Source organism: Paramisgurnus dabryanus, chromosome 10, assembly GCF_030506205.2.
Source record: "Paramisgurnus dabryanus chromosome 10, PD_genome_1.1, whole genome shotgun sequence".
Taxonomy (NCBI): Eukaryota; Metazoa; Chordata; class Actinopteri; order Cypriniformes; family Cobitidae; genus Paramisgurnus; species Paramisgurnus dabryanus.
This window is the reverse complement of record NC_133346.1, coordinates 16,166,620-16,190,992: the sequence shown is the minus strand read 5'-3', so window position 1 is coordinate 16,190,992 and position 24,373 is coordinate 16,166,620. Positions and strand designations below refer to the sequence as shown.

The 24,373-nt window shown below is 38.3% G+C and overlaps 1 protein-coding gene across 2 annotated transcripts in view; it reads left to right on the top strand.

Annotated features, from left to right (window-relative positions):
• Positions 1–2,389: 2,389 nt before the first annotated feature.
• Positions 2,390–24,373, top strand: part of nlgn2b (neuroligin 2b) — a 92,036-nt gene continuing 70,052 nt past the window's right edge. Inside the window, exon 1 of one of the 2 annotated variants that reach the window (XM_065290633.1) lies at positions 2,390–3,163. The gene's annotated coding sequence lies outside the window, so the exon portion shown is untranslated. The remainder of the gene's footprint in view (positions 3,164–24,373) is intronic. The other variant, XM_065290632.2, reaches the window with a different exon arrangement.

The window sequence follows — 24,373 nt, the reverse complement described above, 5'->3', positions numbered from 1 at the left end:
AAATGCTCATGTGTCAAATACTTCTTTTGCTGCTGTATCTTGAAAAGGAGGCATAGCTGCTCTTGCTTTTACAAGTTGAACACCCTAAATGTACATATATACACAGACATCTTATGTGACATTCTCTAGGGTCATTTATACACTTTTTTTAGATTGATGTTTGTTGTTTAATGTCCTGCTTTGTGTGTTATGACTACAGTGTTACAATTTCATCCAATTCACCTTTACAGGGAATCTACTGACCCAGATCATCACATCCTCTGATAAATCCCCTTTCATATTTGTTATGGCAGTTATACTGCAGAGTGATAAAAGAGAGCAAGAGAGAGAGAGAGAGAGCATGACAGTGAGAAGAAAAGAATAGATAGAATGGGAAATGAGGTAAATGTCCCTGCTGAGTAAAGCCCCTTTCTTCCCTTTTGAGAAGGAAACCACACCATTTTCAGAAACAGATCCTAAGAGGCTTACAATTGTTATTCAAGTCATACTGATAGAAAAAGAGAATTAGAAGAGAATTGGAATAAAATGTGAGGGGAAGGGAAATGTTTGAGAAGTGGAGCTCTAAACAGTGTCTGAGAAACAACGCCACCCCCAGGAGAAAAAAGCTGGAGGCTGCAATGTTTAAAGGAGTACGCACCCAAAAATTTTAAATAAAAAATTGTTTTCATTGTATGTAAAAGAGCAACCAGAACACCATGCATTATTAGCTCAAACCATGTCTGGTGCCACCTTTTTGTTATAGTAAAAAAATAAAGCATAAGAGATAGGATTGTTTGTCATACAGTAGAGGGCGATGTTTAACTACTGTGTAGTTATAGGGTCTCAGTAGACCAGACTAGTTCGTAATGTAAGCTACACTGTGACACAAGCACAGAAAACTCAACACTTATACGCAAGTAGTGGCCAAAAGTGATGTCTTAAGGGCATATTTGCACAGTATTTGCTTTTAATGGCACTAATCAGGTTCAATTAAACAATCAAATTTAGGTTTAATTAAACCACTTAAAATGTGACACGTGGTACAAAATGGAGACAACTTAACTTTTTTAGCATTTATTTGAAAAAATAATTTAGCAAAAAAGTAGAGCTGTCACATGATTAATCACGATTAATCGCATACATAATAAAAGTTGTGTTTGCATAAAATATATATGTGTGTGTGTGTGTGTGTGTGTGTGTGTGTGTGTGTGTGTGTGTGTGTGTCCAATGTAATTATTTATAAATATATAAACGCATACATGTATACATTTAAGAAAAAAGTAGTATATATCCATTATTTATATTAATCTAGAAAATGTCAGTATTCGAACTAACCATGAGTTCAAACAACACAGCATTTAATAAGTCTCCAAACAAAAAGCTCATAGAAAATAAAGCATATTGACCACAATTTAATCATCTTTTTTTCTTGGGAAAAGCTATTCTTCTAGGCCTAAACTCAGTAAGTTCTGTGTTGCAAATTTTTGCCAAGCCACTTTAAATTCTTTTCAAAGCTGAACTTTACACTCCAAGCACAACACACATACAAATATGTTATACATTTTTAAAACATATGCACGAACAATGGGTGAATATGTCAAGTTGGACATCACTTTAGGCCACTGCTGTACATAATGGAAATGTAATTCTTTAATATTCTATGCGTTCTGTGTGAAGGGCTTGTCATTAGAAAGAACAGACATTATAATTAGCTCATCTGGGTGTTTATTATACGCTTGCTCACCAAAGCCTACAAATCAATAAAAGATTTCTCTAAGCACCATGCTGGTTTTTACAGTATAAGGGACAGAAGAATATACATTTCAAATGCACAAATTATATCTCCACCTTAGGACATGATCAAATAAATGTGAACTACACAATTGTTGTCACGTAAAGAGGCAGAGTGATTCCATTGTAGTTTATAGTGTATATAAATATCTTTGTGGGCGTGTAAAAGCATATTTACTTCCACATGGTTTATCAAAGTACTGTATTATTACTGTGGTAATTCGTTGTCAATTTATTTATTCTGTCTCTCAAACACCTGTAGTTTGATCTCATCCTAAGCATCAGTCCACAGGTGGTCACAGGCATCTGGCGCGTCACAGTGAGCTCATAATGCAAGATGAACATCTGAAGAGACCATCACTTTGACGTTTTCTTCTGACGTCACACCGATGCAGATCCTCGAAACGCTTTACCATAGTGACACATTCAACGGTTTCACGTCTTAATCACGTTGATTAATTAATAAGGGCTGGATGAGAGCGCGCAAAGCGGCGGCGCGGAATGTAAATTCAGCGTAGACAAAGCGTCAGTATGTGAGAACGTGAACGTAAGGGACGCTACAGCCACCGGAGGTAGTGCTGAGAATTGCAATCAATCTGCGGTAGCTGTTAAATGTGTGCGTGCTTGTGTATGTGTGTGTCAGAGGGAGAGAGAGAGAGAGATGTGAGGAAAAGAGAGTCGTACATTGCGATTCAGGACTCCTGAATCTTGACAGCTTGCGCGTGAAGTGAGGAATGGATATCTGAAGCCAAATCGCATCATAATTGTTCGCATGTGGGAATAACAATTAATGTTATCGTTAGATATCAAGAAGAAAACGACGAATTCAGATTGTTTTCTCTTTTGTGCATAGACGAAGAGGAGTCATCTGTGAATGAGAGAGACTGGGAGCTGATGAGAAGTCGTGTCAACGGATGGTTTTATCTTATTTTGCGTATTTTTATCCAGTCTGGAGGAAAGGACTTTAAAATGAGTCGCCATGACAATAGAGGACCCGCGTCTCCCGCGCTTAGTTAGCCGCTAATGCGTTATACGCATTTGTTTCTGTTGTTGTTTTATTTTATCGTTTCCCTACCTCCGTTACTGTGATAAGATATGTGCTAACCTCGCCGTCGGGAGAGACAAGGGTGTTGTCAGAAAAAAAGAAAGAGGAGGGGGTTGAGAGGTGTTTTTTCCTCATTTTTGTTATTTTTTTATTTTCACTCCCCTTCATTTTTTACTTTCTTTTCATTTCTTGGGCTGCTTTGCGAAAGAGACTGACGCGAAGAAGGTAAATTGATGTGCGCGAGCCTGCGACACATTCATGACGAATTACCTGTGAATAAAAGACACCAATGGCATAACGCCGACTTCAAGACCCAAGTCTGAAAATCACCGGAACCTTTGAAGAGGGGTAAGCCGTCAATGTCTAATATTATAGTAGCTACCAACAGCATACGTGTGTTTGCACGAGACGCGCGTGTGACGCTTTTATATCTGTTTTTGCGCACCGCTGAGAAACGAGACGTCTAATTAGACAGAAGTGTTAAATAAAGGTGCAATATATGACAGACCCGGTCTGTTGATAGAGATTGTATTGTTGTTACAGTCAGCCAATATCCGCATACCCTGCTATTTAATTCTGGCGTGTCTCGCCCGCTTCAAATAGAGCACGCGGAATCAAGACGCGTTCATCAGATGTAGATCAAATGAGATCTCGACGCGTCTCTGTCGCTTGGCCCGGTTGTGTCTTTACCGGCCATTTGCGCCTCTAATTGCATCCATTGCTCGTCCCTCTGGCAACGGTGGGGATTGATTTATTTTTGCACTTGATAGATAATGGTAATGCGCCCTGAATAATGGCAAACATCCGCAACCCACAGACTTCCAATCGCCTCCCGTTAAATGTTTAATGGCATTTACGTAAGTGCGAGATTGCGTGGAGCAAAGTGGATAACGCCAACCATACCCAACCGCACGCCCACGACGCCCATGCACGCATAGGTATCAGGTGCATAGACAGTCATCGCATAGACAGCTATGTCTCCGTATCAAAGGAGAGGGGCACATTTATATGCTGGGGTAGTTGGGCAGTGCTGTGTCAATGGCAGAATTCAGCACAGACAAGAAGTCCTCTGTTTCCCTGAAGGCTGAGGATATGCCTGTTTCTGAGCTCAAAGTGCTGGTTTTTCAATCTTTCAGTGTCTAATCTCATATAGATTGTTTAGTGCTTATACATATATAATACAGCTACTGTCTTTGTATAGATGTGAGTTTTTATGTTGTTCAAAGCTTTCCATTCTTCACTACAGTTCTGCTGCAGTGCCTCACATGGATTTGGGAGATTGAGCGTGAGCGTTGGTTTCAAAGCATGAGTTTATGTTTGCGGCCTATAGCCTTTATTTAAATCAAGGCACATAGAGGAGATAAAAAAGACAAGTCAATGGAAATCAAGGTGGAATCTTTATCAGTCGAGCTAAAATTAATTTCGGATCATTGGCCTTTCAGGGTCTTGGATTGTTCGCACTATTTCCTGCAAATGAACCATCACCCTTCTAAAGCCTCTTTCCTGCAGTGCTGCAACTGAATGCCCATATGATACCCGACTTTAATGAGTCTTACAATATGTTGATAGATGGATGAAACGCAGCCGGAATGCCCTGGAGTCAGAGCAAATGGTCTTCGTTAATATGAGCAGAGCAGCGCAATGTAACCGTTGCCGCTTGAAATGTGCGTTTGTGATGTGCTTGTGTGTCAGGGCCCAAAACGGGTAAATAATGAATAAAAGTGCACCGTTGGCTTTATCCAGCCCCTTGCATGTACCTTTTAATGCTGCCTGTCGTTACTATGTGCGTATGCGGTCCAGGGAAGCGCTCACATGGACTGCAGCCTTATTAAAATTTAAAATTTTCAAAGCACAGGGCAGAACTGAAAAGGTTGGCTGCTTTTTTAAAGGGGCTTCTAAATAAATCAGAAAAAATTGTGTTGTCTTGCATTGCTGTGTAGTGCGTGATGGACAGCCGTAATAAAAAAACATGCATGGAGTCTTTACTGATGCTTTATTGAAAGCAAATTGCATGGGGTAATTATATTCACAATTCATGATAATGCTAACTGTGTTTTCCATTCTTTTCCTCATAAAAATGCACAAGGTCAAAGCTTTTCTTTTCAAACTCACAGCAAGATGCAGTAGCCCAGTTTGTGCTCTTGCAGAATTTATTCGAAAGCTTTGACCTCCACAGACCAAACACACCTCTACCCGGTTTCATAGTGTGATGTTGGTAAAGTTACCTCTCTTTCTAAAATAGCCTTTCTACTTTATCTCTTCATCCGAGGACACAGCATTTGAGCGTGCAATTGCCCAGATCAGCATTACCGAATGTTTACACCTCACATAAGCAGGCTTTATAACCTATCTCTCTCCTCGCAGTTTCTCACAAACCTTCTGTTGCATCTTTCAAAACAAGCCATGACTGTTGAGTTAGTGACGGTTGAGTTTGTGCGTTGCACTACACGTTTGCTGGATTCTGGGATGTTGTAGTAAAATTGCGGTTGTTGGATTGTGTGGCCTGATGTGCTCAGACATCTGTGCGCCATTATCGCTGTCCCAGCATGTGCGGCGTGATCCACTCATTGTAGACAGCATCGCCACAAGCAATGAATCATCGGTTGAACCTGACAGCCTCTTCTCGTCCAGATCTATATTTCAGCCCCCGCACGTGATACGTGGCACACTTGCCACGCTTGCTCAATGGAGGCCTACCGTTGTTTTGAGCATCTAAAATCAGTCCCTAATAACACTCGTGTGTCATAAAAATCTCTTCTCGCATATACAGTACACCAGCTAGAAAGAAGAGGCATGTAGCGCATCGTCAGTTCGTATATATATATGCCATCTGCTGAGTCAGGTTTCATGCCTGTCCAATTTGAGTGAATTCAGAGGCGTTTATCAAAGTATGACGTGAGAAATGTAATTCTGCAGCTTCCTGAAATAATTCCTTTTCTTTGCAATTCTGGAATCTGGAGATAGATGTGCAAAACAGTTTCTGTGGTCTATCGTTTATAGCTGTGAAAGGGCCAAAGCGTCCACTCGTCTAGAGTTTAGCTCGGTTCTGAATGAACCTCGTAATCCCTCAGTAAGGGATGGTGCTGAGCCTTAATGTTCCCGAGAACATGGCGCTCCCTTGCACTTCAATGCCAACCCTAAATCTGAAAGGAACTGGGAGAAAAAGATGAGAGAAAAGGGCGAAGAAAGACTTATGACTGAGGTCCGTGGGTCTTCCTGTGGTTTTCGGGGAACAACTGCAATTTAAGATCAGATGTTCAAAGAACATTTTGGTGGGGAAAAAGGTGGTTCGTACTGCTTGGGGAAAAATGCATTTTTTACCCTGCTGTTTATTTAATTATTCATTTGTTTGGAAACCCAGATCACAGCTGGGGCTACGCCGCAGCTTTACAAGAGTGATAGAGGGTCATTAGCCTTGGAAAAAGTCCAAACAAACACACGGGTGACAAGAAACAGACAGATAGGCAGATGGACACTAAAGCTACAGTAAACACTGTTAAACTAAGTAACTTAAACAGTTATTTGGTACATTATAAATAGAATAATTTATATAATATAAATTCTTAGAAAACGATACTTGAACTACTTAAAGTCCCCCTGTAGTTGATAATGTTATTACCTTAAACTCATCTTGGGGCATCAAAAAAGCAGATGTTAAAGTTTTTTCCTGTGATTAGTAATTTCTTCCTGTAAAATAGCTTGAATGTAACTCCTCACCCTTGCATCATTTAGTATTAGGGCTGGGATAAACGATTATTTTTTTAACGATTAATCTAGCAATTATTTTTTCGATGCATCGATTAATCTAACGATTCATTTTGTCAGTCCGATTCGACTTCGATTCGATTCGATTCTCGATTATCTCCCCATTAATTAACTAATAGCAAGTTATACATGTTGATTTACATATCTGAATGTAAACATTTCAATATATCTTTATTGCTCTTAAAATTTCAAAATAAAAAAAGACTATACAAGTGCAAAATAATGCATTCTTAGACAGAGGTAGCATTCAATAAAGCATTTGCAGTGCATACTGTGCAGTTAAGTAACCGTATAAAAATCTCAAGTTCAAATTACTTTATTTTACATGCATTTATGAGCAAAACCTCTTCAATGTGCCTTTTGATGGTCTTTGTAGTTTTTATAACTAGATTTGTTTAATCCACATTGTTTTCGTGCTGTTCTAGTCCATTTAATGACTAAGATAGACTTAAGAGACTTATTATAGACTTAAGAAGCACATATATTATTAAATCTCTTTCTCTTAAGTTTGTTAAGATAGATGAGGACTCATTTACTGCTGGACAGAGAGTGAATGAAAGCGCAGTCTTCTGGCAACAGTGACCTATTTCATTGCTTTCTGTTAAATTGCTCAAATGACTGTTTAAAACACACTAGGCATCACATTCATGATTTTATGGTAAAATGACACTTTTTCGCGTAAATCCACGAGCATTTAAACCATAAACAAAGCACTTTCACTTTAATTGAGCGTGAGCAGCGCAGCAGAACCACGCAGAAATGATTGCAGCACTGTTGCTACAGAGCCGCCCAAGTATTTGCGGCTGGCTCCGACCTCCGTTTATATCCGTTTCGAGCTGCGAGCTCGCGCTGCTCATGCGGCGGGGTGCATGCTTGTTAACATGGGCGCTGAAAAAACCATGCGCCGCGCGGCCGCAGGCTCTGCTCACCTTTGCTGTGTGAAACTGGCGTGGACTGAAGCCACTCGCGTTGATACTACTGCGCCGCCTTTTTGGGTCTGACGAATCGACGCGCATATTTTGCGTCGACGTAGTTTTTGCGTCGACGTCGTCGATTACGTCGACGCGTTGTCCCAGCCCTATTTAGTATACACCGATCCTTGAATATGCTAATTAGTCCCCGCCTCTACTCAATCTCACCAGCTCGTGCCATAAATATGAATAAGGAAAATGAATCCCTACCTCCACTCAATCGCACCAACTCGACCATACATATGAATTTATGAATTTGTCCCTGCATCCACTTAATTGCACTTAAGACCATAGCTATATATGTGCATAGATGCTACATTCGGCACTTCCAGACACAACTAGTTTCACAATGCATACATGAGTTGCGCTTATTTTTATTGGCGCCAATGTTAACAGGTAAAAGCATTAACACTGCACTTGCGAGCAATTGTAATCCTTTACTTTACTCGTTACTTAAAAAAGCAATCGGATTACAGTAACGCGTTAAGGGCTTGTTATAGTTGTGCGTAAGTCCTACGGCGTAGGTTCCGCGTCGATTGTCATTTATACTTTTGCGTCGTCGTCCGCGTCGACGTGCAAACACACGTGCAAACCGCTGGTGGGCAGTATCCACGTGTGTAACCACAGTAGCAGCGCGACCGTCAGAGAAGAAGAAGCTTTGCAAGTTAACCCACAAACATAGAAAAAAAGCAACTTGTTGTGTATGATTTTAGAAGACCAGCAATGATGGAAGTAAATAAACAGTGACTTTTGTTGCAATTTGAGTTAAATCACTCCTCAACTTGGCTCATCTTTGTTCTCACCGTCGCAAACGGAAATACCAATGATGCAGTTTTTTAACCTGACGGAAGGGGTCCTGGTGGACCAATCACAGCGCTTGTGGTCCGCGTAGAACTGACGCGCTGTTAAAAATTTTGTGAGGTGCATCTCAGGCTACGCAGGGCTACATACAGGGTACGGATAGCAACTTACGCACGACTATAAATCGGGCTTTACTGCCCATCACTGGTTGACATGATTGGTTGCATGTTTGTGACGTAGTAAACCGAGGCGATTTCAAACCGCAGGAATAAGATAACTGCAATTTAATAAAGAAAAAACTCAGCAATAGTGTTGAATGAATTTGCAGATGGTTTGTCTAAAAGCATGCAGTATTAAAACACTAGATATAACTATAAACAACTTGATTTTGGCCACAGGGGAACTTTTAAATATTCATTTTTAGGGATGGCATTGGGTACTCGATTACTCGAGTACTCGAACATGGCATAGACGATCGATCACAAAAACAATGATCGTGTGGGTTTACTTTAGGGATGCTAAACAATTAATCGTGATTAATCGTTAGCAGAATAAAAGTTTTTGTTTACATCACATATGTGTGTAAACTGTGTATAATAAATATGTATATATATAAATATGAACACATTCATGTATAATTTTAAGAATTTTTTTTATATATTAAGTATTTTTATTTATATATAATTAAAATTATACATAAATATACAAATGTATATACACATGTAAACATTTCTAAAACATATACATGCATGTGTGTACATTTATTTATACAAAGTTATTATACACAGTTCACACACACATATGATGTAAACAAAAACTTTTATTCTGCTAACGATTAATCGCGATTAATCGTTAAGCATACCTAGTTTACTTATTTATTTTTTGTTGTTATGGCAGCATTTCGACGTCTGGTTAGCATTACAAGCGCCTGTGGTAATAAAGACTGAGTGCGTCATATAGAAAGCACTTCAGTTTGTGTTTATTAAAGTTAACCCTTTAGTTTCACTTCATTACGCAGCTATTCCTTTTAGAGGTTTCTATTGAAACATTTTTTATTCATTAATAATCTAGTACGTGTTTATTTTTCTGTCATAGTTTCTTCAAAATTAAGTTTTATTTAAATGTTTTAAATTAAATATTACCACTTTCACCATGATGCGTACCCCCCGCCCCTTTGATTGCCCCGCCCCTAGTTACTCGAGTACTCGTTTTTCAGACCTATGGATTAATCGAAATAAAAAATGGCATACATGCACATCCCCATTCATTTTATTATGTAACTTAATGTAGTCAGGTTGAGTTTTACCCAGCATTCTCTGCTTTGGACAGAATTGAGCAGTTTAAGGATAGTAAAGCTTCTATGCACTTTAAGTGTGGTTTGTTTCTTTCATTATCTCACTCTAATGGCATAAATCCAGCATCACGAATTAATTACCGTATGTAAAACGTGTCTTATTTCAAGCACAGTAAATCGCCCTGAAGGTGAGCATCTGTCTGGGTTGCAATGTGTTTCGAGAGTGAAAAATGCACAGGAAAAAATGGGTGACTGGTAGAGGTTTATCAAGGGTGCGTGTTTTATGGCTCAGAAGACCCGAGCGAATGGTGACACTCTCCAACTGATATTGACATTCTGCAGGTTCATTTCAAGCCAATTATGGACGAGGTGATGATTGTAAAATTGCGTATTGATCTGGAGTTTTAGTGTGGCCCTCTCGCCCTTGAGTGTTAAACATAGTCGAGGACCGCCCCGTGTAATCACATCAACAAACCTTCCCAAGATTCCACCTCACGCATCCTCTCTTCATTCTGAATGTTGATTGTCTTGGTCCGGTCGCTCGCTGCAAGACAATCAAGTTCCCTTATTTCCCCATCATGACTTGAAGTTCCCCGACACTTCGTACCTGACTTAGATTAGAGGCTTTTATTGGTTGAGATGTGGATGTATGTGTATGCACAGGCAAACTGTAACAAAATTTCTCTCTATGTAAATCCTGTAGCAGCTTGAATGCGAATCCTACTTGCAGCTGTTTACCACCGTCTCCATGGCAACAGGGATTAAACGCTTGTAACAATTGAGCACATTCGTCACTTCTCATTGGTTGACATGCAGAAACATATGTGACTAATAGCATTTCATTTCCGCTCGAACAGCTACTTCTGATCACGGCTGCCGCCAGACAGCACGTCTTGCGTAATAATGTGAGAATGAAGAATAGCGGCGTTATGAACTGAATTATTCATGAAGACTAACTATCGATTGACTCGGTGGTTGAGTCATTCATACTTAGTCTGTAACTGATCGATCAATGAATTCTCATCAGTGTGCACTAACTGGGTTTTGAAAATCTCTAGCGGATATGAATGCACTTTTGGTCTGTTATGTAATTCTGTTTTCTTTCAGATTATATTATATGCTCAAATTGTAAACTGATTAGAGAAATTCAGTCTGCAACAGAGCGCTCGAAACAAGCTGGGGTGTTGATGCTGAGCAGTTCGAAATTCAACCGCATTACTTCTTGTTTGACCTTTAAATTGGGCTAGAACTAATGGCTCCATAAATTTGTATTCAGTAAAGTGTTAATGCGCCTCGTAGACTTTGAGTTATTTTTATCAGGCCGCTAAAATTCAGGGTGTAATTGTCCAGTACCCTTAACATCATTCAGTTGGAATCATTAAAATGACCACTACATAATACAAGAAAGGTTAGGCTGAGTGACAAAGAAAAATCTGAGCATTGCATTGCCGTTTTATGTCTTGCACCAATGCATTCAAATGTTGCGGAAATTATAACCTGCTATAGATAACTAGTAGAATTGTGATATGATGGCAGAAATAATAAAAAGTTTGTACAATATTGAATACTAATGCTCTGCTGAGCAAGAAGTTCTTACAGCTGACCAGTAAGGTTGTAGACATTTCAGCACCTCTGCCCGGTGGACAGCGACAGATTTACAGGCAGGCATGTTGATGGGCCGCCCAGAAATGAACTGAAGCTGCCCGGTTTCTCTCGCTGCCAAAGTTGCGTTTGATTGCTCCACAGCAACATAGTCATCTGTTTTTCCAGTCACATTTAAAGTTCAATATTGACGTAGCCAAAAATTGGAATGATTTTTCAAAAGTAGGATATAGTATTTTGCTTCCTGACATTCTGATTTATTTTATATAGAAATAATGTCTCTATTTCCTTTACTAAAAAAGATTCGCCTTTTTTCCTTCCCTTTCTCGCTACCCATTATTCTGAAAGAGAGCGACTGAATAGCTGTAGTCCCAGAAGGCTGATAACATATCACTATGTTAGCAGAGGGATCACCCATGTACTTCCATCACTCTCATAGCTACTGCTATTAAATGGGGCATACAGCATGCCTGACTGACAGCCCTGTCTCTGAGGAAAACAAATTGGGCTGGGCCAACCTTATGACCCCAAATCAATATGCCAGCCCGACTGGGACCAGTGCCACCAATCACTCTGTCTGAAGAGGGACGTGGACGCCCAAGAACTTGACTCTCGCCGTGTTAGCAGTAACTGTCTTAGACGACAACATGGTTGAGAAAATGGCTAGACGTTCCCTGAAGACAACGGTGTGATGTTAAAAACACAAGTACAGCGACATAGTCCACTGAGTGGGAAATTGATGCTCCTGTACAGTACATTTAATTTAATGGTGCTTATTTTTTAGTGAACATCTGTTTTGAAAAACATTTCATTTTACCCATAAACTACAGATATATAAAGTTAGTAGTACTAAGATAGTACACCCAAAATGATTTACTTGCCTCATGTTGTTCTAAACATAAAAGAAGATATTTTGATACATTTTGGTAAGCGCACATTTGATGGTACCCATTGACTTCCATAGTATTTGCTTTTCGTACTGGAAGTCAATGGGTACCATATACTGTGTATGCCTTACCATCAAAATATCTTGTTTTAACAGAATAAAGAAACTCATACCGGTTTAAAAAAACATGAGGGTGAGTAAATGATCATTTCAGGTTAAACTATCCCTTTAAACAACAAAATACATGTAACTGGTAGCAGAACGATTTTTTTTCTTCATAATTTTAAAGCTCTCATCTCTCTCCCTCTGGTCTGCTACCATTTAGCAAGTGGTGATTTATAAAGCCATGGTGCCCCCCCCCCCAATATGGACAGTCAATGCGTAATTACTTCCTAAGATGGATGGGACCCACCCACCCAGGCTGTCCTGTACCCGGAGTTAAATCATTGACCCCCTCCTCCGCAGCACACATAGGCAGAAATGGCCAATGTCTTAGGAATACATGTAGCTGTTTTTCACCTGTTTCTATTGGATCTCACTCATACGCCCCCTCTTGTACCTTACATATGTCTAACAATACTAAATGCCACACGTCATTTTCATTTCTCAAGCGAGAGGAAGAATTGAATAAAATGCGAAGTAGGTGCAGAACTGGGACATATTTTAGGATTTTTTTAGCAATCCCCTGCCAGAAATGACAAGCTTAAACTTGCATGTGTCATAAATGTTTTTGTGATACAATGTCCCTTACAAAAAAGTACTGTAGCAGTACTAAAATTCGTTATAGGAATTAACAGTGTTTATTTTGATATATTCGTTGGTGGTGGTGTTTGACAACCATTTTCATTCATTAATCATGATACTTACATGATTGTAAGCTGTGTTGCACCTCCAATATACAACACATACCAGCAATATAAAATATCATATCAGTTAAGTGCTTAGTGCTGGGCAAAGATTAATCGCGAATAATCGCATACAAAATATAAGTGAGTGTGTGCTGTGTGTAATTATAATGTATATTAATTAATATAAATACACACACATTCACATATGTATTTAATAAACATTTACATGTGTATATATATTTATTTATATTTGTATATATTCTATATTATATCTAAATAAATAAAATATAAATATATATATATATATATATATATATATATATATATATATATATATATATATATATATATATATATATATATATATGTATATATATATATATGTATATATATATGTATATATATATATAAAAATGAATATATGTATGTGTGTGTGTGGTTAAATATTAGTGCTGGGAATAGATTAATCCAGATTAATCTCATTCAAAATAAAAGTATTTTTTGCATAACATATGAGTTTGTGCTGTGTATAATTATTATGTATATATAAATGGACACACATTCATGTATGTATTTAAAAACATTTATATAAACAATATATAAATAAAACATTTCTTAAATGTGTGTATATATATATATATAATATTTACACACAGCACAAACTCATATATTATGCAAAAAAAATACTTTTATTTTGTATTAGATTAATCTAGATTAATCTATGCCCAGCCCTATTAAATATACATAATAATTACACACAGTACACAAAAAAGCACTTTTACTTTGTATGCAATTAATCGCGATTAAACTTTGTCCAGCACTAAATTTTGTACACATTCCCAAAAGATTAAACTTTTACTGCTTAACTTGATGATACCTCTAACATTGGGCAAGTTGTGTAACTAGACCACATTTTTCAACATGGCCTTTAGTTTTGGACACCTTCTTCTGAAAGTGTAAACATTTTTCTTGTCTTAAAGACAACTTAAGTAAAATCTGTCACAACTCACCCCACTTTCCCCTATATCAAATCATAATTTGTATCCAAAAAAGTGGCATACCATTGAAAGCATTCAGCATTTGCATATTTTTACATTAACTGAATGCATTTGGCAGACACTTGTATCCAAAGTAACTTACGATGCAATCAAGCGTTTTACTTGAATACAGGGCTCAGATGCATAAGCCACTAAAATGTATGATATAATTATAATGTTATTAACCGAAAAACGTACATGCACTTAGAGGCTTTTGCAGAGAAAACAGTCTAATTTGTCAAATACCAATGAAATGCCTAAAGTGACATTTGTCAAATAAGGCATTTTAATTACTATCTAATAACCTTTTCATTGCCAGTAAAGTAAAAATGAATGAACCTAAACATGTCAGACACATTTAGAGGGTTTTGCATCCAAACTATTCATTTGAATTCCTTTAAAACCGAATCGATGACTCAGCATTATGAGTGCTTGCTCTACCAGTTGAGTCGCAGGAACCCCATAATACAGTAATAAAGTGGTACTGTCTCCTGCAAGCGTAACCACTCTGTCTGCAAATACTCTTTAGTTTTTAAAATGCATATAAGCGTTAAACGTATTCACACCGAAGCCTAAACAGATGCATGCTGGGAGCCACAGGGGAAATTGGTCTTTTTAACTGAAGCTCTGTCTCCTGTCTCCCCCGAGCTCCTCAGTTAGGGCCAGTTAGCTTGGCTAGCGGTGAAGGTTTAATCCCTCCCTCAGAAAGCTGTGGGTGCCTCTAAACAGAAGAGAGTGGCCTCGGGAGACTGCAGGCTGGCTCTTCTTTCCCATCTCACTCGCTTTCATGTGCGGGTTAACTCGCTGGGGTGGGTGGATCGGTGAGGGGTGCTGGCTAGAACAGGAGATGCTTTTTATGCTGTGGATGTGTGTGTGGTCTGCTGGGAAATTTGGCATGACAGTCTGCATGTACTTTGGCAGACCTAGATTTTACAGGGACTGGATTTAATAATGCCAAGGAGAGAATTGGATACAAAAAGAAAGAATGGTTGCATAGACAGTCTGCTTTGATGCAAATAGCATCCATTTAAATTCTCTGTGTAATGCATTATATACCAGTGGTACTGTGTTTATATATTTTTTATATTTTCAGAATGAATTATAACCGCCATTATCATGCATTATAAAATTTACCTTGTTGGTTGCTTTTAAATAATTACGTTTATACATTTGGCAGATGCTTGTATCCTAAGCTACTTACTGTGCATTCAAAGTGCATTTTACCATTTTAGGAGTTTCTCTGAAATCAAATTCATAATCTTGAGCTATGCTCTGCTCTGCCTGATATAGCATTTGATCGTTCAAGTACATGTTGGGTAAAAGCATGTAGAGCGGATGTAAAAAGGGTGTGTTTGTTTGGGGGTGGATCACATTATAAATCATGTTTGCATGTCTCATGAATATTAATTAGGTGGCATGAGATTTAACTAGCAATCGTAATTGATTTGTTGAAAGAAGATAGAGTAAGAAAGCTTCTCTTGATTTGATACACAGGTGTGAAACAGACTAAAGAGAATATATGTAAAAATAACCAATTACTGATATAGACAGAGAGAGAGAGAGGTACACATGCACACTACCATAGGAGCAAAGGCTGCTTAGGGGAATGACAGAGACATCTATTCTGTCTCTCAAACACACACATGATCACACGCAACCCACAGAGCTGAAAAGGACAGTTTGTCCTTATGTGGTGTAAAAAGGTGGGATTGAAACAAATTGGTGTAAAAAAGACTTAATAAACTATAAGGCAGGACTGTGAATAAGCCATGAGTCACAGCAGTCAGCTGTAGGGTAGGCGTTACAGACCAGACTGACTAATGGAAAACACACAGTTTTATCAACTTCACATCCTTGCTGAACTCTTACTGCATTTGGCAAATTCAGAGGCATTATTTATTAAGCAAATTATCTTAAAATAATAGAAATTTAAAGCATACATAAAATTGGTTTATATTTATCTATGCACGTCATCTTCAGAATAAAGGATTCTGGTTTCCATGGTGAGATATTGATTGTCTGACCGGTTTAAGGGTGTTTTTGTCTTTTTTGTATGTGCCATCCCTACTGGGATCTGTCCAGAGTCTCCTTGGTTCATTTTCAATGGCTTTTCCCCCTACTTTGTTAGTCTTTTTAATGACTTTTATTTGATTATTCATGAGGTTTTTTGGTTAATTATTTTGTCCCATGCTGTGACCCAGAGAAGTGCATTTTGGGAAATAAACCCAACATGTTCAAACAGACAAAATTAAGAATAGAATAGTAGCTAGTTTTTAATGCAGTACACACTGAATGTTGTTTTTAACAGTAATACTAGCAATGCTACAGGCTCATTATAATTTGTTACATTACCTCATTACATGCATGCCATCAAATAACATATAAAGGGGTTTTGCATATATTTTTACAGTAAAAAATCAGGCCAAAGTTTATAAAATAATAGACTGTTTTATAGTCTCCCTGTAGTCAAGAATTTTATCAGTTAAAACTCATCTTTGAGCATCATAATAGCCTAAGTAAAAGTTTTACCTGTCGCAGTTGCACAGCTTGAACCATAGATTTGAATTTGCCAATTCGTCCCCGCCTCCAATCTTCCGCACCACCTCGGACCATAGATATATATAATATATGTTAATGCTACATTCGGCAGTTTCAGACACATAACTGTTCGGTTTTAAACAATGCACGTGTGAACTGACTGTTTGCAGCACTAGGGCCTTATTTTAATGATTTAAGTGCATTGTCTACAGCGCACGGCATACAGTGTAAATGGGCGTGTCCGAATCCACTTTGCTTATTTAACAGCAGGAAAAATGGTTTGTGCACCAAGAGCACAGTCTAAAAGGGCTGTTCCTATTTTCGTAATGAGTAATGGGTGTGTTTTGGGCGTTACGTGCAATAAACCAATGAGAGTCTCAGCTCTCATCCCCTTTAAAAGCCAGTTGCTTTGGCACCATGCCGATTCCCTATTTAGATGGCGGAATTTGTAAACTGAAAAACTAAGTGGGGAAAGAAGACCCCCAGTTTAAAGAAGCATTTCCCCCGTAGAAACATTAATCTTTATTGAAAGTGTGTTACATTTGTAGGTGAAATTTAACAAACATTTAGAATTTGGTGCCTATTTGACCGAGAAAAGGGGTGTTTGTAGTCTCACTCCCTCAACAAATATATTGGACTTCCTTCTTTCAATGATGCAAAATGATGATTTTTACATCATTGAAAGAAGGAAGTGCAAAACTGAAATCTGTATTTCTCCTGTCTCAGCGGCAACTGAGAAAAATATGCATGACCATTCAAAAACATGTCTGGGGTTCTAACTATACAAAGCTTAATGCAAATGGGTGAAGTGTCCCTTTAAGATTGATGTTAAAAATAATATTTTTATTAAAATCTTTAAAAGTCGTTTTCTTTCAGTCATGGAAAGCCTGTGATCCTCATGTTGTTCTAAACCTGTATGAATTTCTTTTTTCTGATGAACACAAAAGAAGATATTTTAAGAAAGGATGGTAACACACAGCAGTAAGTGACCATAGACTTCCATAGTAAGAAAAAAATATTTTGGAAGTATTGTGATAAATGACTAAGAAAATATTTTGATAAATGATGGTAAGCACACAGTTGACGGTACCCATTAAATTCCATCATATTTTTTTATTCCTACTATGGAAGTCTATGGTCACTTACTGCTGTGTGTTTACCATCATTTCTCAAAATATCTTCTTTTGTGTTCATCAAAAAAAAAAGGAAATTCATACAGGTTTAAAACAACATGAGGATGAGTAAATGATGACAGAATTTTTATTTTAAAGTGAACTATCCCTTTAAAAACAGTTCTAATCTCACCATATCCAGAGGTACAAAGTCATCATCATATATAATAAATCTGTGGAGTAGCATTTAAAAAAAAAAAAAATTAATAATAAATGCAATATTTGCATTTGTTTAAAGCAAAAGATTCAATTACGTACAAGGCTTCTGGTTAAGCAGCTCTTTACGCCTTCTAACGTCTTGTAAACATTTATGTCCTCATTTGTTGCATATGTCTTGTCTTATTTATAGACATATAAATAACAATAAAAACACGATTTTCCCCACAGTGGGACTTGAAGTTAAATCAAAGTGTTGCCAGAGTTACAAACTGCAGTGATATCAATATTACAATTTACAATAAAAAATTGTGAAATTGATTCTATTAATGGTAAGGATTAGACTTAAATGTATTAACACTTTGCTGTCTGATCAATCAAGGGAAGGTCATGTCAAGTGCATGCTTTATGGGATATGGTATGCTGTGCATTGCGCTGTATTTTGCACATTTTTAATAATACGTAGTCACACTCATATCAATTTTTAATGCAAAATTTGCATGCTCATAGTGTACATTTACATTTAGGCATTTACCAGATGCTTTTATCCAAAGTGACTTTGAAAACAATTTTAGGGAAGCAATAATATAATGAGAAGTGCATACTGCATACTGTTTACTTGGTATACACAAGTTAACAATATACTGTCTTAGCCATTTTTACTTATCCAGACACTTGCTCTCTTGTAATTTAAGGTTTAGGAAAACAGTTTAGTATTAAGCTGGACACAGCTAGACCTTATGAAAAGCACTGTCTCACACACACTAATACTCATACAGACTTTTTCTAAACTACTTTCTAAATTGTGGGCTGAGGCTCTGAACTCTTAGATGATGACAGTACAATGTCTCTGAGTAATTATGGGGTCACCCTGAAATGAACACAGAAACATGAACTCCCATTCTAAAATGATTGTTCTCACGGACAGCTTAACCTCCAGCTCCAATGGCGCTGTCGAGAACGGATCCGCTAAGAATAGATTTAGCCACAAATCATTCTCGACTTTCCTCAGTAGAGTATTACAGTTTGGAGTGGATTAACTAGGAATAGATTAATAAAGAGTATCATAAAGTTGAATTATCCTGGGATACATATTTCTGTAAATAAAGTCAATTCTGTGTGCGTGTTTGTGTGTATGTTTGGTTGAGACGAAATCAGTGTACTTTTGCATTTTCTGTGCTGTGCAATTCTACAAAATGGTAAAATGTGGTAGTTGGAGATTAGATTATTACAGTCATATTGCTAGCTGAAATCATAATGAAATGAAATATCTAATATACTGATGCAGAGGTCAGGAAACAAGTCGGATTTTATGAAGTATTCGGAGTCTGCATAAATCTACCAACATTTTTCTTTTATTCAGGCCCGATTATGTGCACAAATTGTATTTTGTTTATTTTGTACCTATGTGCACATACTGTATTTAGTTTCTACTGTATCTATCTGCACATTTTTGTGCTGTGCTGTGCTTGCCATTTTCTTAAAGGGACACTCCACTTTTTTTTGAAAATATGCAAATTTTCCAGCTGCCCTAGAGTTAAACTTTAGATTTTTACAGTTTTGGAATCCATTCAGCTGATCTCCGGGTCTGGCGCTAGCACTTTTAGCATAGCTTAGCATAGTCCATTGAATCTGATTAGACCATTAGCATTGCGCTAAAAAATAACAAAAGAGTTTCAATATTTTTCCTTTAAAACTTGACTCTTCTGTAGTTACATCGTGTACTAAGACCGACAGAAAATTTAAAGTTGCGATTTTCTAGGCAGATATGGCTAGGAACTATACTCTCAAACTGGCGTAATAATCAAGGACTTTGCTGATGTAACATGGCTGCAGCAGGCGTAGTACCCTAGACCGTAGACCCCTGCCATTGAAAGTAACTAAGAGGAATATTTTTGGGAAGTTTGTCAAATATCGAAACTCTTTTTTCCTCGAGGCTAATGGTCTAATCAGATTCAATGGATTGTGCTAAGCTATGCTAAAAGTGCTAGCGCCAGACCCAGAGATCAGCTGAATGGATTTCAAAACGGTAAGAATTAAATATTTATCTCTTGGGGAGCTGAAAAATGAGCATATTTTCAAAAAAAAAGTGGAACGTCCCTTTAAATTATGCTAAGACATAATGTGACCCTGTCTGTGAAATTCAGGCTATAAAGTCTCATGACCTAATTATAAGATTTGGAGCATCAAAGTTTGATTTAAATTATTGATATCACATTGATTCCATCTTTCACATTAAATATATCAAAGTTATATTTTCACAGAGTTATCTTTTCATTATTTTATATAAACACTAAAACACATAAAATTGACTTTATCTGTGTTTTTATAGGCCGGGTCACGTTTGATGCTTTTTCAGAATGGCGAGCTGCATTGTGATCCATTATTTTAACCCACGTAGACATGACAGCTAACATTTCACAAATAATCCCATGTGTCTTCTAGTGTGTCCTACGCTTAGTTAACCACCGACATACCCTGATGCACTGGCCGGGTCCGACAGCCCGGCCAGAAGTCGCATCCACAGAGCCGCCGCCGGCCCGCCGGAGTCTCGTGGTGGCCCATTTGTTCAAATGCCATCTCTCCTATGCGCCTTTTCACACTTGGCTCTGACCATTCGTCTGGCTGAATGAACCCCCGCGTCTGTCCGGAGGCCCACTGCTCCATCAAACAACCATTCCCTCTTCCGTGACAGCAGGACAGAAGGTGCTGTGGGCATTCGGTGCTGACACAAAGTAAGACGGGGCTGTGGGCACTGTAGGCACAGATGGACTTTGCCCAGCACAGCGAGAATCCCAGCACAGATGAATTAATGCCAGATATGACGGCCATGCGAAAGGAACGGCTCATTATTAAAAAACACTCTGGAACAGTATGTGTGTGAGATCACGTGTGCGGTCATTGCCGTGCAAAAGGGCATTTAGACCCCCACTTAGCCCAGACAGGAGCCAGGCTGCATTACTGCCTACTAATGCACAGGCAAATGATAGCTTCATGTCTTTATTAGAAATTCCACTGCGGCCATTTCATGCTCATTTGAGTGCAAACCCTCTTGTGTTTCCGGTTTTATGACTTGGACTTTAAGTTTATTAGTCTTCAGACATCAGTGATTCATAAAACAAGTGTTTTGAACAAACTCTTTTTTTTAATGATTTGTTCAAACTTTGTTGGTTTGAGTTCTATATTCCACTTCCCTTCCCTAAACTATCTCTTTTTTCATTTATAAGAGTATTACAAGAGTAGGCTCTTAAAGGACTAGCTCACCCAAATATGAAAATCCTCCAATCATTTACTCCCAGTTTCCGAGATATCATCCAAGGTGTATTTGACTTCCTTTCTTCAGTCGAACTCATATTAATGCCATCATGCTTTCTTCTTATTTGGGAGCACACATAATACATCTGTCATACATTCATCATGAACTTTTAAATGTTTCGGCTTCATTAAAACAAACCATCCAAATGAATTTTTTTGCCGAAATGAATCCGGCTTTCAAAAACCACATCTCTGCTCATTCTTTAATAAGCCACTTTAAGCCTATCAACCTTCATTAATGCCCATTAGCTTGTTTAGTTTGTGATAAATGTATTTGACGTGGTGCGCTGGCTGATCGATTCGTGTCATAATAACTAATGGAGCCTTTATTAAGAATTCAACATGTATCTAAAAAACGCTTTCCATATTCACCCCATGCAGCTAATTGGTGCTTGACTGTACCCCTGCGGTTGTCAACGTCGTGCTGTTCCCCCCAGGGTATTGTTTGGTTTAGGCAGTGTCGGATCCTCAGCGGGAAATTGTAGATGACGTACAGCGGCGGCTGATGGCTCGGGGCAGGCGGTCACACCTGGAGGTGATAGTAACGACTTTAGACTGATGGAGAAGGTTGGAACCGTTTCGGCGTCACGTAGCAAAGCGTCGCTAAATTGTCAAGACTGAGACAGCGGTTGTTATCTTAGACTGTGTGCGAATGACAGAGGTCAGGCCAGATCTGGATTTAACCGTTGGTAAATGGATAATGTTTTGAGAGGGGATTAAAAAAATGAATGGCTATTTAAATGAGAATGCTGATTACAATACTAAAAAAGAGAGGCATGTTAGATTTGTGTTTGCGTGAGTGGTGGTTTCTAGGCAGTTGCTATGGTGTTTTGGGTGGACTTTTTGCTCAGGTTTGATATTTGGCAAGTACTAGAAAAACGACATGTTATGAAAGAGAGTTGTTTTGAAGAGAGAAAGATGAATCTCTCTCTCTCATTGGGTTGGATTGGTGACTTTGCCCTTTGAGTTAGTTTAGGGTCACTTTCATATCGACTGAGCAAATGCTAAAATTCTGCTTGCAATTCAAATTTGTCTGTACATGCCCTCGCAGGTTTCTGTTATACTCACCTCAAGAGTTGCATTAATCTCCAGAATCCGTTGAACTGAAATAGATCCAAGCCCAAAACCAGTATAAACCAGTGAAAAGGAGAAGTGTGCATGAAGTTCACTCAGTAACAGCGTTGTGTAAATTGACGCATATACACACGTAATTGTCTGTAATAGCACAGTGGACTGGCGCAGTTGCAATTTGGTCAAGTTCAAGTACCCAGCCTCTCTCTCTTCCCACTCCCTCTTATCAGTTTCTGTCATCTCTACACTGTACTGTCAAATATAAAACTATCAAAAACAAAAAATATCTTCATTTTTTTTCATAGGGATTTACAAAGATTCTTCATTAATGGGTTCTAGGACATGAACCAAACCAAATGGGTCTGAGGTAAAAGCAATTATAAAGCAGTTAGTTCCAGTCCTTGATTTTGATTGGTGAATAGCTGTGTTTTATTTAAGATGAAACACAGGTATCACTGCTGCACCCAATGATTTTGTGTATTACAAAACACCCTTTAGCCACGTAAACATATGTAAAGCATTCTGTTGCTGTTCAGACTTTTTTCCCAGCCGAAAAAAGGCTTTTAGTGATTGAACGTGCATATTCTTTTTCTAATCTCTGTATTGTATGGTAACCGTTTAATAAATGCATGCAATAAAATACTCAAGACTTGTGCTGGATCGTGAATAAGTCACGGCTGAAGAGGTTGCAGGCACTCCACTTCGCATATTATTCCTCGAAACAGCACATCCTCCGTACCTTATTGCTTACATAAAAAGTATAGAAAAATACTGCTTAACTCTTTCGCCGCCATTGACGAGATATCTCGTCAATCAAGCAAAAACGCTTCACTGCTAATGACGAGATTTTCCGTCTTTCCGCAATACCGCTATTATCCACCAGGTGGGCAACTTTTTAAACCCGGAAGTATTGCCCTATGGCAAGCGGCTGCATGTCCGTGTCTGTTTTAAAGATCGCTCTGAATGGGATCTCTATGAAAAGTCCGTCACAAAAATGGAATTATCTCAGCTTTTTGCTCAAAATGTGGTGTTTTTGCAGAAACCTACCCATATTCAAAAGCTGATTACAAAAGAACCACTGAAGGTAGGATGAAATGTTTTTTTTTTTTTTTTTTTGAAAGCAGAGGGTCTGTTCTTTCATTTGGTATATTGTATGTTTATATATTTAAAGAAGAACATTTTCTGGAAGGCATTAAACTTTGGTGAAAATCATGAAAAACGCTGGCGGTGGCAGGCAACTTTTTTTAAAAACGCTGGCGGTGAAAGAGTTAAGGGGCTGTTCACGTCGCGCCTGAAATGGGTGGAAAACGCTAGGCGCATAGGTTCTTGTCACATGACCTGCGGTGCGCTTGCGGGATTCTGAAAAGTTGAAATGTTTTAACATGGTGCGAATGCGGCAGGATAAAACAGGCGTGTTGCACTGTGTGCGCGCTGCGGCTGCGTCACGTCCATTATGAGTGTGCATACCGCGTGCCTACATTTGAAATAACGAACTTGAGCGAGGAAAGGACGCCATATGCGAATGGCCCCTAAAATGTGTAATATGTGTTTTTAGCAGCATCTACTGTAGCAGTGAGATTACGAATTGCAACCAACCGCAATTCCGAAACGCAAAGAGAAGCTACTGTATTGTTGCTGCCACAGGACAACATGTTGTTGTCTGAGATAACGTAGGAACAAAATGCGCTCTGTAGAACAGTTTGTCTATTTAGGGCTACTGTAGAAACACATCGGGGATTTCCTTGTAAAGAGACCCGCGTTGTATGTAGATAAACAGTAGAGCTCACCGATATATCAGCGTTATATTATATCGGCCGATATTAGGCATTTCCAAACTATCGGTATCGGCATTCATAATGGCCAATAAATTAATATTTAAAAAAAAGGAAGAAACACCCTTGATTATATTTCCTCACTGTTGGTGTTTTTGACAGAGCGCTCTAAACCAGAAGCTGCTGGTGGGGTCCAGATTTAGGCGTCTAGCCACTGCCTGAGTCAAGTGATCAGCAATTTATATTTTGCTGTTGTTATTTATCAGAACTTCACAGAATTTGTCTCCAGTCCTATTCAAAGTTATATTTATGAACCAAGTCTTTTAAAAC